This window comes from Chiloscyllium plagiosum, unplaced genomic scaffold, assembly GCF_037043375.1.
Source record: "Chiloscyllium plagiosum isolate Xiang-an unplaced genomic scaffold, Cpla_swu_hap1 HiC_scaffold_45, whole genome shotgun sequence".
NCBI lineage: Eukaryota > Metazoa > Chordata > Chondrichthyes > Orectolobiformes > Hemiscylliidae > Chiloscyllium > Chiloscyllium plagiosum.
The window spans coordinates 48,921,268-48,935,556 of record NW_028270183.1 but is presented as its reverse complement, the minus strand read 5'-3'; positions in this window follow the sequence as shown (position 1 = coordinate 48,935,556).

Genomic DNA, 14,289 nt, shown 5'->3' with positions numbered 1-14,289 from the left:
TGTGTGTCCCTCCCTCGCTGTGTGTGTGTGTGTGTCCCTCCCTCGATGTGTGTGTGTGTCCCTCCTTCGCTGTGTGTGTGTGTCCCTCTCACGCTGTGTGTGTGTGTGTCCCTCCCTCGCTGTGTGTGTGTGTCCCTCCCTCGCCGTGTGTGTGTGTCCCTCCCTCGCTGTGTGTGTGTGTGTGTGTCCCTCCCTCGCTGTGTGTGTGTCCCTCCCTCGCTGTGTGTGTGTGTGTGTCCCTCCCTCGCTGTGTGTGTGTCCCTCCCTCGCTGTGTGTGTGTCCCTCCCTCGCTGTGTGTGTGTGTCCCTCCTTCGCTGTGTGTGTGTGTCCCTCCCACGCTGTGTATGTGTGTGTCCCTCCCTCGCTGTTTGTGTGTGTCCCTCCTTCGCTGTGTGTGTGTGTGTCCCTTCCTCGCTGTGTGTGTGTGTGTGTGTGTCCCTCCCTCGCTGTGCGTGTGTGTGTCCCTCCCTCGCTGTGTGTGTGTGTGTGTCCCTCCCTCGCTGTGTGTGTGTGTCCCTCCCTCGCTGTGTGTGCGTGTCCCTCCCTGTGTGTGTGCGTGTCCCTCCCTCGCTGTGTGTGTGTGTGTGTCCCTCCCTCGCTGTGTGTGTGTCCCTCCCACGCTGTGTGTGTGTGTGTGTGTCCCTCCCTCTGTGTGTGTGTGTCCCTCCCTCGCTGTGTGTGTGTGTCTCCCTCCCTCGCTGTGTGTGTGTGTGTCCCTCCCTTGCTGTGTGTGTGTGTGTCCTTCCCTCGCTGTGTGTGTGTGTCCCTCCCTCGCTGTGTGTGTGTCCCTCCCTCGCTGTGTGTGTGTGCGTGTCCCTCCCTCGCTGAGTGTGTGTGTGTCCCTCCCTCGCTGTGTGTGTGTGTGTGTCCCTCCCTCGCTGTGTGTGTGTGTCCCTCCTTCGCTGTGTGTGTGTGTCCCTCCCTCGCTGTGTGTGTGTGTCCCTCCCTCGCTGTGTGTGTGTGTGTCCCTCCCTCGCTGTGTGTGTGTGTGTCCCTCCCTCGCTATGTGTGTGTGTGTCCCTCCCTCGCTGTGTGTGTGTGTGTCCCTCCCTCGCTGTGTGTGTGTGTCCCTCCCTCGCTGTGTGTGTGTGTCCCTCCCTCGCTGTGTGTGTGTGTCCCTCCCTCGCTGTTTGTGTGTGTCCCTCCTTCGCTGTGCGTGTGTGTCTCTCCCTCGCTGTGTGTGTGTGTGTCCCTCCCTCGCTGTGTGTGTGTGTGTCCCTCCCTCGCTGTGTGTGTGTGTGTGTCCCTCCCTCGCTGTGTGTGTGTGTCCCTCCTTCGCTGTGTGTGTGTGTCCCTCCCTCGCTGTTTGTGTGTGTCCCTCCCTCGCTGTGTGTGTGTGTGTCCCTCCCTCGCTGTGTGTGTGTGTGTCCCTCCATCGCTGTGTGTGTGTGTGTGTCCCTCCCTCGCTGTGTGTGTGTGTGTGTCCCTCCCTCGCTGTGTGTGTGTGTCCCTCCTTCGCTGTGTGTGTGTGTGTCCCTCCCACGCTGTGTGTGTGTGTGTCCCTCCCTCGCTGTGTGTGTGTGTCCCTCCCTCGCCGTGTGTGTGTGTCCCTCCCTCGCTGTGTGTGTGTGTGTGTGTCCCTCCCTCGCTGTGTGTGTGTCCCTCCCTCGCTGTGTGTGTGTGTGTGTCCCTCCCTCGCTGTGTGTATGTCCCTCCCTCGCTGTGTGTGTGTCCCTCCCTCGCTGTGTGTGTGTGTCCCTCCCTCGCTGTGTGTGTGTGTGTCCCTCCCTCGCTGTGTGTGTGTGTCCCTCCCTCGCTGTGTGTGTGTGTCCCTCCCTCGCTGTGTGTGTGTGTCCCTCCTTCGCTGTGTGTGTGTATCCCTCCCTCGCTGTGTGTGTGTGTGTGTGTCCCTCCCTCGCTGTGTGTGTGTGTGTCCCTCCCTCGCTGTGTGTGTGTGTCCCTCCCTCGCTGTGTGTGTGTGTGTCCCTCCCTCGCTATGTGTGTGTGTGTCCCTCCCTCGCTGTGTGTGTGTGTGTCCCTCCCTCGCTGTGTGTGTGTGTCCCTCCCTCGCTGTGTGTGTGTGTCCCTCCCTCGCTGTTTGTGTGTGTCCCTCCTTCGCTGTGTGTGTGTGTCCCTCCCTCGCTGTGTGTGTGTGTCCCTCCCTCGCTGTTTGTGTGTGTCCCTCCTTCGCTGTGTGTGTGTGTCCCTCTCTCGCTGTGTGTGTGTGTGTGTCCCTCCCTCGCTGTGTGTGTGTGTGTGTCCCTCCCTCGCTGTGTGTGTGTGTCCCTCCTTCGCTGTGTGTGTGTGTCCCTCCCTCGCTGTTTGTGTGTGTCCCTCCTTCGCTGTGTGTGTGTGTCCCTCCCTCGCTGTGTGTGTGTGTGTCCCTCCCTCGCTGTGTGTGTGTGTGTGTCCCTCCCTCGCTGTGTGTGTGTGTGTGTCCCTCCCTCGATGTGTGTGTGTGTCCCTCCTTCGCTGTGTGTGTGTGTCCCTCCCACGCTGTGTGTGTGTGTGTCCCTACCTCGCTGTGTGTGTGTGTCCCTCCCTCGCCGTGTGTGTGTGTCCCTCCCTCGCTGTGTGTGTGTGTGTGTGTCCCTCCCTCGCTGTGTGTGTGTCCCTCCCTCGCTGTGTGTGTGTGTGTGTCCCTCCCTCGCTGTGTGTGTGTGTCCCTCCTTCGCTGTGTGTGTGTGTCCCTCCCTCGCTGTGTGTGTGTGTGTGTCCCTCCCTCGCTGTGTGTGTGTGTGTCCCTCCCTCGCTGTGTGTGTGTGTCCCTCCCTCGCTGTGTGTGTGTGTGTCCCTCCCTCGCTATGTGTGTGTGTGTCCCTCCCTCGCTGTGTGTGTGTGTGTCCCTCCCTCGCTGTGTGTGTGTGTCCCTCCCTCGCTGTGTGTGTGTGTCCCTCCCTCGCTGTGTGTGTGTGTCCCTCCCTCGCTGTTTGTGTGTGTCCCTCCTTCGCTGTGTGTGTGTGTCCCTCCCTCGCTGTGTGTGTGTGTGTGTCCCTCCCTCGCTGTGTGTGTGTGTGTGTCCCTCCCTCGCTGTGTGTGTGTGTCCCTCCTTCGCTGTGTGTGTGTGTCCCTCCCTCGCTGTTTGTGTGTGTCCCTCCTTCGCTGTGTGTGTGTGTCCCTCCCTCGCTGTGTGTGTGTGTGTCCCTCCCTCGCTGTGTGTGTGTGTGTGTCCCTCCCTCGCTGTGTGTGTGTGTGTGTCCCTCCCTCGATGTGTGTGTGTGTCCCTCCTTCGCTGTGTGTGTGTGTCCCTCCCACGCTGTGTGTGTGTGTGTCCCTCCCTCGCTGTGTGTGTGTGTCCCTCCCTCGCCGTGTGTGTGTGTCCCTCCCTCGCTGTGTGTGTGTGTGTGTGTCCCTCCCTCGCTGTGTGTGTGTCCCTCCCTCGCTGTGTGTGTGTGTGTGTCCCTCCCTCGCTGTGTGTGTGTCCCTCCCTCGCTGTGTGTGTGTCCCTCCCTCGCTGTGTGTGTGTGTCCCTCCCTCGCTGTGTGTGTGTCCCACCCTCGCTGTGTGTGTGTCCCTCCCTCGCTGTGTGTGTGTGTGTCCCTCCCTCGTTGTGTGTGTGTGTGTCCCTCCCTCGCAGTGTGTGTGTCCCTCCCTCGCTGTGTGTGTGTGTGTGTCCCTCCCTCGCCTTGTGTGTGTCCCTCCCTCGCTGTGTGTGTGTGTGTGTCCCTCCCTCGCTGTGTGTGTGTGTGTGTCCCTCCCTCGCTGTGTGTGTGTCCCTCCCTCGCTGTATGTGTGTCCCTCCCTCGCTGTGTGTGTGTGTCCCTCCCTCGCGGTGTGTGTGTGTGTGTCCCTCCCTCGCTGTGTGTGCGTGTCCCTCCCTCGCTGTGTGTGTGTCCCTCCCTCGCTGTGTGTGTGTGTCCCTCCCTCGCTGTGTGTGTGTGTCCCTCCCTCGCTGTGTGTGTGTGTGTGTCCCTCCCTCGCTGTGTGTGTGTGTGTCCCTCCATCGCTGTGTGTGTGTGTGTCCCTCCCTCGCTGTGTGTGTGTGTCCCTCCCTTGCTGTGTGTGCGTGTCCCTCCCATGCTGTGTGTGTGTGTCCCTCCCTCGTTGTGTGTGTGTGTGTCCCTCCCTCGCTGTCTGTGTGTGTCCCTCCCTCGCTGTGTGTGTGTCCCTCCCTCGCTGTGTGTGTGTCCCTCCCTCGCTGTGTGTGTGTGTGTCCCCCTCGCTGTTTGTGTGTGTGTGTCCCTCCCTCGCTGTGTGTGTGTGTGTGTCCCTCCCTCGCTGTGTGTGCGTGTCACTCCCTCGCTGTGTGTGTGTGTGTCCCTCCCTCGCTGTGTGTGCGTGTGCGTGTCCCTCCCTCGCTGTATGTGTGTGTCCCTCCCTCTGTGTGTGCGTGTCCCTCCCTCGCTGTGTGTGTGTGTGTCCCTCCCTCGCGGTGTGTGTGTGTGTCCCTCCCTCGCTGTGTGTGTGTGTCCCTCCCTCGCTGTGTGTGCGTGTCCCTCCCTGTGTGTGTGCGTGTCCCTCCCTCGTTGTGTGTGTGTGTGTGTCCCTCCCTCGTTGTGTGTGTGTGTGTGTCCCTACCTCGCTGTGTGTGTGTGTCCCTCCCTCGCTGTGTGTGCGTGTTCCTCCCTCGCTGTGTGTGTGTGTCCCTCCCTCGTTGTGTGTGCGTGTGTCCCTCCCTCACTGTGTGTGTGTGTGTGTCCCTCCCTCGCTGTGAGTGTGTCTCCCTCCCTCGCTGTGTGTGCGTGTTCCTCCCTCGCTGTGAGTGTGTCCCTCCCTCGCTGTGTGTGTGTGTCCATCCCTCGCTGTGAGTGTGTGTGTCCCTCCCTCGCTGTGAGTGTGTGTGTCCCTCCCTCGCTGTGAATGTGCGTGTCCCCCCCTCGCTGTGAATGTGCGTGTCCCTCCCTCGCTGTGTGTGTGTGTGTGCGTGTCCCCCCCTCGCTGTGAGTGTGCGTGTCCCTCCCTCGCTGTGTGTGTGTGTGTGTCCCTCCCTCGCTGTGTGTGTGTGTGCGTGTCCCCCCCTCGCTGTGAGTGTGCGTGTCCCTCCCTCGCTGTGTGTGTGTGTGTCCCTCCCTCGCTGTGTGTGTGTGTCCCTCCCTCGCTGTGTGTGTGTCCCTCCCTCGCTGTGAGTGTGTGTGTCCCTCCCTCGCTGTGTGTGCGTGTCCCTCCCTCGCTGTGTGTGTGTGTGTCCCTCCCTCGCTGTGTGTGTGTGTGTCCCTCCCTCGCTGTGTGTGTGTGTCCCTCCCTCGCTGTGTGTGTGTGTCCCTCCCTCGCTGTGAGTGTGCGTGTCCCTCCTTTTTTTGTGTGCGTGTTCCTCCCTCGTTGTGTGTATGTGTGTCCCTCCCTCGCTGTGTGTGTGTGTCCCTCTCTCGCTGTGTGTGTGTGTGTGTGTCCCTCCCTCGCTGTGTGTGTGTGTGTCCCTCCCTCGCTGTGTTTGTGTCCCTCCCTCGCTGTGTGTGTGTGTGGCCCTCCCTCGCTGTGTGTCCCTCCCTCGCTGTGTGTGTGTGTGTCCCTCCCTCGCTGTGTTTGTGTGTGTCCCTCCCTCGCGGTGTGTGTGTGTGTCCCTCCCTCGCTGTGTGTGTGTGTTCCTCCCTCGCTGTGTGTGCGTGTCCCTCCCTGTGTGTGTGTGTGTGTCCCTCCCTCGCGGTGTGTGTGTGTGTCCCTCCCTCGCTGTGTGTGTGTGTCCCTCTCTCGCTGTGTGTGCGTGTCCCTCCCTGTGTGTGTGCGTGTCCCTCCCTCGTTGTGTGTGTGTGTGTGTCCCTCCCTCGTTGTGTGTGTGTGTGTGTCCCTCCTTCGCTGTGAGTGTGTGTCCCTCCCTCGCTGTGTGTGCGTGTTCCTCCCTCGCTGTGTGTGTGTGTCCCTCCCTCGTTGTGTGTGTGTGTGTCCCTCCCTCACTGTGTGTGTGTGTGTGTCCCTCCCTCGCTGTGAGTGTGTCTCCCTCCCTCGCTGTGTGTGCGTGTTCCTCCCTCGCTGTGAGTGTGTCCCTCCCTCGCTGTGTGTGTGTGTCCCTCCCTCGCTGTGTGTGTGTGTCCCTCCCTCGCTGTGTGTGTGTGTGTCCCTCCCTCGCTGTGTGTGTGTGTCCCTCCCTCGCTGTGTGTGTGTGTGTGTGTCCCTCCCTCGCTGTGTGTGTGTGTGTCACTTCCTCGCTGTGTGTGTGTGTGTCACTCCCTCGCTGTGTGTGTGTGTCCCTCCCTCGCTGTGTGTGTGTGTGTCCCTCCCTCGCTGTGTGTGTGTGTCCCTCCGTCGCTGTGTGTGTGTGTGTCCCTCCGTCGCTGTGTGTGTGTGTGTCCCTCCCTCGCTGTGTGTGCGTGTCACTCCCTCGCTGTGTGTGTGCGTGTCCCTCGCTCGTTGTGTGTGTGTGTGTCCCTCCCTCGCTGTGTGTGTGTGTGTCCCTCCCTCGCTGTGTGTGTCCCTCCCTCGCTGTGTGTGTGTGTCCATCCCTCGCTGTGAGTGTGTGTGTCCCTCCCTCGCTGTGAGTGTGTGTGTCCCTCCCTCGCTGTGAATGTGCGTGTCCCCCCCTCGCTGTGAATGTGCGTGTCCCTCCCTCGCTGTGTGTGTGTGTGTGTCCCACCCTCGCTGTGTGTGCGTGTCCCCCCCTCGCTGTGAGTGTGTGTGTCCCCCCCTCGCTGTGAGTGTGTGTGTCCCTCCCTCGCTGTGTGTGTGTGTGTGTGTGTCCCTCCATCGCTGTGTGTGCGTGTCCCCTACTCGCTGTGAGTGTGCGTGTCCCTCCCTCGCTGTGTGTGTGTGTGTGTCCCTCCCTCGCTGTGTGTGTGTGTCCCTCTCTCGCTGTGTGTGTGTCCCTCCCTCGTTGTGAGTGTGTGTGTCCCTCCCTCGCTGTGTGTGCGTGTCCCTCCCTCGCTGTGTGTGTGTGTGTCCCTCCCTCGCTGTGTGTGTGTGTGTCCCTCCCTCGCTGTGTGTGTGTGTCCCTCCCTCGCTGTGTGTGTGTGTGTCCCTCCCTCGCTGTGAGTGTGCGTGTCCCTCCTTTTTTTGTGTGCGTGTTCCTCCCTCGTTGTGTGTGTGTGTGTCCCTCCCTCGCTGTGTGTGTGTGTCCCACTCTCGCTGTGTGTGTGTGTGTGTGTCCCTCCCTCGCTGTGTGTGTGTGTGTCCCTCCCTCGCTGTGTTTGTGTCCCTCCCACGCTGTGTGTGTGTGTGGCCCTCCCTCGCTGTGTGTCCCTCCCTCGCTGTGTGTGTGTGTGTCCCTCCCTCGCTGTGTTTGTGTCCCTCCCTCGCTGTGTGTGTGTGTGTCCCTCCCTCACTGTGTGTGTGTGTGTCCCTCCCTCGCTGTGTATGTGCGTGTCCCTCCCTCGTTGTGTGTGTGTGTGTCCCTCCCTCACTGTGTGTGTGTGTGTGTCCCTCCCTCGCTGTGAGTGTGTCTCCCTCCCTTGCTGTGTGTGCGTGTTCCTCCCTCGCTGTGAGTGTGTCCCTCCCTCGCTGTGTGTGTGTGTCCCTCCCTCGCTGTGTGTGTGTGTCCCTCCCTCGCTGTGTGTGTGTGTGTACCTCCCTCTCTGTGTGTGTGTGTCCCTCCCTCGCTGTGTGTGTGTGTGTGTCCCTCCCTCGCTGTGTGTGTGTGTGTCACTCCCTCGCTGTGTGTGTGTGTCACTCCCTCGCTGTGTGTGTGTGTCCCTCCCTCGCTGTGTGTGTGTGTGTCCCTCCGTCGCTGTGTGTGTGTGTGTCCCTCCGTCGCTGTGTGTGTGTGTGTCCCTCCCTCGCTGTGTGTGCGTGTCACACCCTCGCTGTGTGTGTGCGTGTCCCTCGCTCGTTGTGTGTGTGTGTGTCCCTCCCTCGCTGTGTGTGTGTGTGTCCCTCCCTCGCTGTGTGTGTCCCTCCCTCGCTGTGTGTGTGTGTCCATCCCTCGCTGTGAGTGTGTGTGTCCCTCCCTCGCTGTGAGTGTGTGTGTCCCTCCCTCGCTGTGAATGTGCGTGTCCCCCCCTCGCTGTGAATGTGCGTGTCCCTCCCTCGCTGTGTGTGTGTGTGTGTCCCTCCCTCGCTGTGTGTGCGTGTCCCCCCCTCGCTGTGAGTGTGTGTGTCCCCCCCTCGCTGTGAGTGTGTGTGTCCCTCCCTCGCTGTGTGTGTGTGTGTGTGTGTCCCTCCATCGCTGTGTGTGCGTGTCCCCCACTCGCTGTGAGTGTGCGTGTCCCTCCCTCGCTGTGTGTGTGTGTGTGTCCCTCCCTCGCTGTGTGTGTGTGTCCCTCCCTCGCTGTGTGTGTGTCCCTCCCTCGCTATGAGTGTGTGTGTCCCTCCCTCGCTGTGTGTGCGTGTCCCTCCCTCGCTGTGTGTGTGTGTGTCCCTACCTCGCTGTGTGTGTGTGTGTCCCTCCCTCGCTGTGTGTGTGTGTGTGTGTGTCCCTCCCTCGCTGTGTGTGTGTGCGTGTCCCTCCTTTTTTTGTGTGCGTGTTCCTCCCTCGTTGTGTGTGTGTGTGTCCCTCCCTCGCTGTCTGTGTGTGTGTCCCTCTCTCGCTGTGTGTGTGTGTGTGTCCCTCACTCGCTGTGTGTGTGTGTCCCTCCCTCGCTGTGTGTGTGTCCCACCCTCGCTGTGTGTGTGTCCCTCCCTCGCTGTGTGTGTGTTTGTGTGTGTGTCCCTCCCTCGTTGTGTGTGTGTGTGTCCCTCCCTCGTTGTGTGTGTGTGTCCCTCCCTCGTTGTGTGTGTCTGTGTCCCTCCCTCGCCGTGTGTGTGTCCCTCCCTCGCTGTGTGTGTGTGTGTCCCTCCCTCGCTGTGTGTGTGTGTGTTTCCCTCCCTCGCCGTGTGTGTGTCCCTCCCTCGCTGTGTGTGTGTGTGTGTTCCTCCCTCGCTGTGTGTGTGTGTCCCTCCCTCGCTGTGTGTGTGTCCCTCCCTCGCTGTATGTGTGTCCCTCCCTCGCTGTGTGTGTGTGTCCCTCCCTCGCGGTGTGTGTGTGTGTCCCTCCCTCGCTGTGTGTGCGTGTCCCTCCCTCGCTGTGTGTGTGTGTCCCTCCCTCGCTGTGTGTGTGTGTCCCTCCCTCGCTGTGTGTGTGTGTCCCTCCATCGCTGTGTGTGTGTGTGTCCCTCCCTCGCTGTGTGTGTGTGTCGCTCCCTCGCCATGTGTGTGTGTCCCTCCCTCGTTGTGTGTGTGTGTGTCCCTCCCTCGTTGTGTGTGTGTGTGTCCCTCCCTCGCTGTCTGTGTGTGTCCCTCCCTCGCTGTGTGTGTGTGTGTGTGTCCCTCGCTGTTTGTGTGTGTGAGTCCCTCCCTCGCTGTGTGTGTGTGTGTGTCCCTCCCTCGCTGTGTGTGCGTGTCACTCCCTCGCTGTGTGTGTGTGTGTCCCTCCCTCGCTGTGTGTGCGTGTGCGTGTCCCTCCCTCGCTGTATGTGTGTGTCCCTCCCTCTGTGTGTGCGTGTCCCTCCCTCGCTGTGTGTGCGTGTGTCCCTCCCTCGCGGTGTGTGTGTGTGTCCCTCCCTCGCTGTGTGTGTGTGTCCCTCCCTCGCTGTGTGTGCGTGTCCCTCCCTGTGTGTGGGCGTGTCCCTCCCTCGTTGTGTGTGTGTGTGTGTCCCTCCCTCGCTGTGTGTGTGTCCCTCCCTCGCTGTGTGTGTGTCCCTCCCTCGCTGTGTGTGTGTCCCTCCCTCGCTGTGTGTGTGTATGTTCCTCCCTCGCTGTGTGTGTGTGTGTCCCTCCGTCGCTGTGTGTGTGTGTGTCCCTCCGTCGCTGTGTGTGTGTGTGTCCCTCCCTCGCTGTGTGTGCGTGTCACTCCCTCGCTGTGTGTGTGCGTGTCCCTCGCTCGTTGTGTGTGTGTGTGTCCCTCCCTCGCTGTGTGTGTGTGTGTCCCTCCCTCGCTGTGTGTGTCCCTTCCTCGCTGTGTGTGTGTGTCCCTCCCTCGCTGTGTGTGTGCGTGTCCCTCCCTCGCTGTGAGTGTGTGTGTCCCTCTCTCGCTGTGAGTGTGTGTGTCCCTCCCTCGCTGTGAATATGCGTGTCCCCCCCTCGCTGTGAATGTGCGTGTCCCTCCCTCGCTGTGTGTGTGTGTGTGTCCCTCCCTCGCTGTGTGTATGTGTCCCCCCCTCTCTGTGAGTGTGTGTGTCCCCCCCTCGCTGTGAGTGTGTGTGTCCCTCCCTCGCTGTGTGTGTGTGTGTGTGTGTCCCTCCATCGCTGTGTGTGCGTGTACCCCCCTCGCTGTGAGTGTGCGTGTCCCTCCCTCGCTGTGTGTGTGTGTGTGTGTCCCTCCCTCGTTGTGTGTGTGTGTCCCTCCCTCGCTGTGTGTGTGTCCCTCCCTCGCTGTGAGTGTGTGTGTCCCCCCCTCGCTGTGTGTGCGTGTCCCTCCCTCGCTGTGTGTGTGTGTGTCCCTCCCTCGCTGTGTGTGTGTGTGTCCCTCCCTCGCTGTGTGTGTGTGTCCCTCCCTCGCTGTGTGTGTGTGTGTCCCTCCCTCGCTGTGAGTGTGCGTGTCCCTCCTTTTTTTGTGTGCGTGTTCCTCCTTCGTTGTGTGTGTGTGTGTCCCTCCCTCGCTGTGTGTGTGTGTGTGTGTCCCTCCCTCGCTGTGTGTGTGTGTGTCCCTCCCTCGCTGTGTTTGTGTCCCTCCCTCGCTGTGTGTGTGTGTGTCCCTCCCTCGCTGTGTGTGTGTGTGTCCCTCCCTCGCTGTGTTTGTGCGTGTCCCTCCCTCGTTGTTTGTGTGTGTGTCCCTCCCTCGCTGTGTGTGTGTGTGTCCCTCCCTCGCTGTGTGTGTGTCCCTCCCTCGCTGTGTGTGTCCCTCCCTCGCTGTGTGTGTGTGTGTCCCTCCCTCGCTGTGTGTGTGTGTGTCCCACCCTCGCTGTGTGTGTGTGTGTCCCTCCCTCGCTGTGTGTGTGTCCCTCCCTCCCTGTGTGTGTGTCTCTCCCTCGCTGTGTGTGTGTGTGTCCCACCCTCGCTGTGTGTGTGTGTCCCTCCCTCGCTGTGTGTATATGTCCCTCCCTCGTTGTGTGTGTATGTCCCTCCATCGCTGTGTGTGTGTGTCCCTCCCTCGCTGTGTTTGTGTCCCTCCCTCGCTGTGTGTGTGTGTCCCTCCCTCGCGGTGTGTGTGTGTGTGTCCCTCCCTCGCTGTGTGTGTGTATCCCTCCCTCGCGGTGTGTGCGTGTCCCTCCCTGTGTGTGTGCGTGTCCCTCCCTCGTTGTGTGTGTGTGTGTGTCCCTCCCTCGCTGTGAGTGTGTGTGTGTGTCCCTCCCTCGCTGTGAGTGTGTGTCCCTCCCTCGTTGTGTGTGTGTGTGTGTCCCTCCCTCGCTGTGAGTGTGTGTGTGTGTCCCTCCCTCGCTGTGTGTGTGTGTCCCTCCCTCGTTGTGTGTGTGTGTGTGTCCCTCCCTCGCTGTGAGTGTGTGTGTGTGTCCCTCCCTCGCTGTGAGTGTGTGTCCCTCCCTCGCTGTGTGTGCGTGTTCCTCCCTCGCTGTGTGTGTGTGTGTGTCCCTCCCTCGCTGTGTGTGTGTGTGTCCCTCCCTCGCTGTGTGTGTGTGTGTCCCTCCCTCGCTGTGTGTGTGTGTCCCTCCCTCGCTGTGTGTGTGTGTGTGTCCCTCCCTCGCTGTGTGTGCGTGTCACTCCCTCGCTGTGTGTGTGTGTGTCCCTCCCTCGCTGTGTGTGTGTGTGTGTGTGTCCCTCCCTCGCTGTGTGTGTGTCCCTCCCTCGCTGTGTGTGTGTGTGTCCCTCCCTCGCTGTGTGTGTGTGTGTCCCTCCGTCGCTGTGTGTGTGTGTCCCTCCCTCGCTGTGTGTGTGTTTGTGTGTCCCTCCCTCGCTGTGTGTGCGTGTCACTCCCTCGCTGTGTGTGTGTGTGTGTCTCTCCCTCGCTGTGTGTGTGTGTGTGTGTGTGTCTCTCCCTCGGTGTTTGTGTGTGTGTGTCCCTCCCTCGCTGTGTGTGTCCCTCCCTCGCTGTGTGTGTGTGTCCCTCCCTCGCTGTGTGTGTCCCTCCCTCGCTGTGTGTGTGTGTCCCTCCCTCGCTGTATGTGCGTGTCCCTCCCTCGCTGTGTGTGTGTGTGTCCCTCCCTCGCTGTGAGTGTGTGTGTCCCTCCCTCGCTGTGAATGTGCGTGTCCCCCCCTTGCTGTGAATGTGCTTGTCCCTCCCTCGCTGTGTGTGTGTGTGTGTGTCCCTCCCTCGCTGTGTGTGCGTGTCCACCCCTCGCTGTGAGTGTGCGTGTCCCTCCCTCGCTGTGTGTGTGTATGTGTGTGTGTCCCTCCCTCGCTGTGTGTGCGTGTCCCCCCCTCGCTGTGAGTGTGCGTGTCCCTCCCTCGCTGTGTCTGTGTGTGTGTCCCTCCCTCGCTGTGTATGTGTGTCCCTCCCTCGCTGTGTGTGTGTGTCCCTCCCTCGCTGTGTGTGTGTCCCTCCCTCGCTGTGAGTGTGTGTGTCCCTCCCTCGCTGTGTGTGCGTGTCCCTCCCTCGCTGTGTGTGCATGTCCCTCCCTCGCTGTGTGTGTGCGTGTCCCTCCCTCGCTGTGTGTGCATGTCCCTCCCTCGCTGTGTGTGTGCGTGTCCCTCCCTCGTTGTGTGTGTGTGTCCCTCCCTCGCTGTGTGTGTGTGTGTCCCTCCCTCGCTGTGAGTGTGTGTCCCTCCCTCGCTGTTTGTGTCCCTCCCTCGCTGTGAGTGTGCGTGTCCCTCCTTTTTTTGTGTGCGTTTTCCTCCCTCGTTGTGTGTGTGTGTGTCCCTCTCTCGCTGTGTGTGCGTGTCCCTCCCTCGCTGTGTGTGTGTGTGTCCCTCCCTCGCTGTGTGTGTCCCTCCCTCGCTGTGTGTGTGTGTCCATCCCTCGCTGTGAGTGTGTGTGTCCCTCCCTCGCTGTGAGTGTGTGTGTCCCTCCCTCGCTGTGAATGTGCGTGTCCCCCCCTCGCTGTGAATGTGCGTGTCCCTCCCTCGCTGTGTGTGTGTGTGTGTCCCTCCCTCGCTGTGTGTGCGTGTCCCCCCCTCGCTGTGAGTGTGTGTGTCCCCCCCTCGCTGTGAGTGTGTGTGTCCCTCCCTCGCTGTGTGTGTGTGTGTGCGTGTTCCTACCTCGCTGTGTGTGTGTGTCCCTCCCTCGCTGTGTGTGTGTGTCCCTCCCTCGCTGTGTGTGTGTGTGTCCCTCCATCGCTGTGTGTGTGTGTGTCCCTCCCTCGCTGTGTGTGTGTGTCGCTCCCTCGCCATGTGTGTGTGTCCCTCCCTCGTTGTGTGTGTGTGTGTCCCTCCCTCGTTGTGTGTGTGTGTGTCCCTCCCTCGCTGTCTGCGTGTGTCCCTCCCTCGCTGTGTGTGTGTTTGTGTGTCCCTCGCTGTTTGTGTGTGTGTGTCCCTCCCTCGCTGTGTGTGTGTGTGTGTCCCTCCCTCGCTGTGTGTGCGTGTCACTCCCTCGCTGTGTGTGTGTGTGTCCCTCCCTCGCTGTGTGTGCGTATGCGTGTCCCTCCCTCGCTGTATGTGTGTGTCCCTCCCTCTGTGTGTGCGTGTCCCTCCCTCGCTGTGTGTGTGTGTGTCCCTCCCTCGCGGTGTGTGTGTGTGTCCCTCCCTCGCTGTGTGTGTGTGTCCCTCCCTCGCTGTGTGTGCGTGTCCCTCCCTGTGTGTGTGCGTGTCCCTCCCTCGTTGTGTGTGTGTGTGTGTCCCTCCCTCGCTGTGAGTGTGTGTCCCTCCCTCGCTGTGTGTGCGTGTTCCTCCCTCGCTGTGTGTGTGTGTCCCTCCCTGGTTGTGTGTGTGTGTGTCCCTCCCTCACTGTGTGTGTGTGTGTCCCTCCCTCGCTGTGAGTGTGTCTCCCTCCCTCGCTGTGTGTGTGTGTCCCTCCCTCGCTGTGTGTGTGTGTCCCTCCCTCGCTGTGTGTGTGTGTGTCCCTCCCTCGCTGTGTGTGTGTGTCCCTCCCTCGCTGTGTGTGTGTGTGTGTGTCCCTCCCTCGCTGTGTGTGTGTGTGTCACTCCCTCGCTGTGTGTGTGTGTGTCCCTCCGTCGCTGTGTGTGTGTGTGTCCCTCCCTCGTTGTGTGTGTGTGTGTGTCCCTCCCTCGCTGTGTGTGTGTGTCCCTCCCTCGTTGTGTGTGTGTGTGTGTCCCTCCCTCGCTGTGAGTGTGTGTGTGTGTCCCTCCCTCGCTGTGAGTGTGTGTCCCTCCCTCGCTGTGTGTGCGTGTTCCTCCCTCGCTGTGTGTGTGTGTGTGTCCCTCCCTCGCTGTGTGTGTGTGTGTGTCCCTCCCTCGCTGTGTGTGCGTGTCACTCCCTCGCTGTGTGTGTGTGTGTCCCTCCCTCGCTGTGTGTGTGTGTGTGTGTGTGTCCCTCCCTCGCTGTGTGTGTGTCCCTCCCTCGCTGTGTGTGTGTGTGTCCCTCCCTCGCTGTGTGTGTGTGTGTCCCTCCGTCGCTGTGTGTGTGTGTCCCTCCCTCGCTGTGTGTGTGTTTGTGTGTCCCTCCCTCGCTGTGTGTGCGTGTCACTCCCTCGCTGTGTGTGTGTGTGTGTCTCTCCCTCGCTGTGTGTGTGTGTGTGTGTGTGTCTCTCCCTCGGTGTTTGTGTGTGTGTGTCCCTC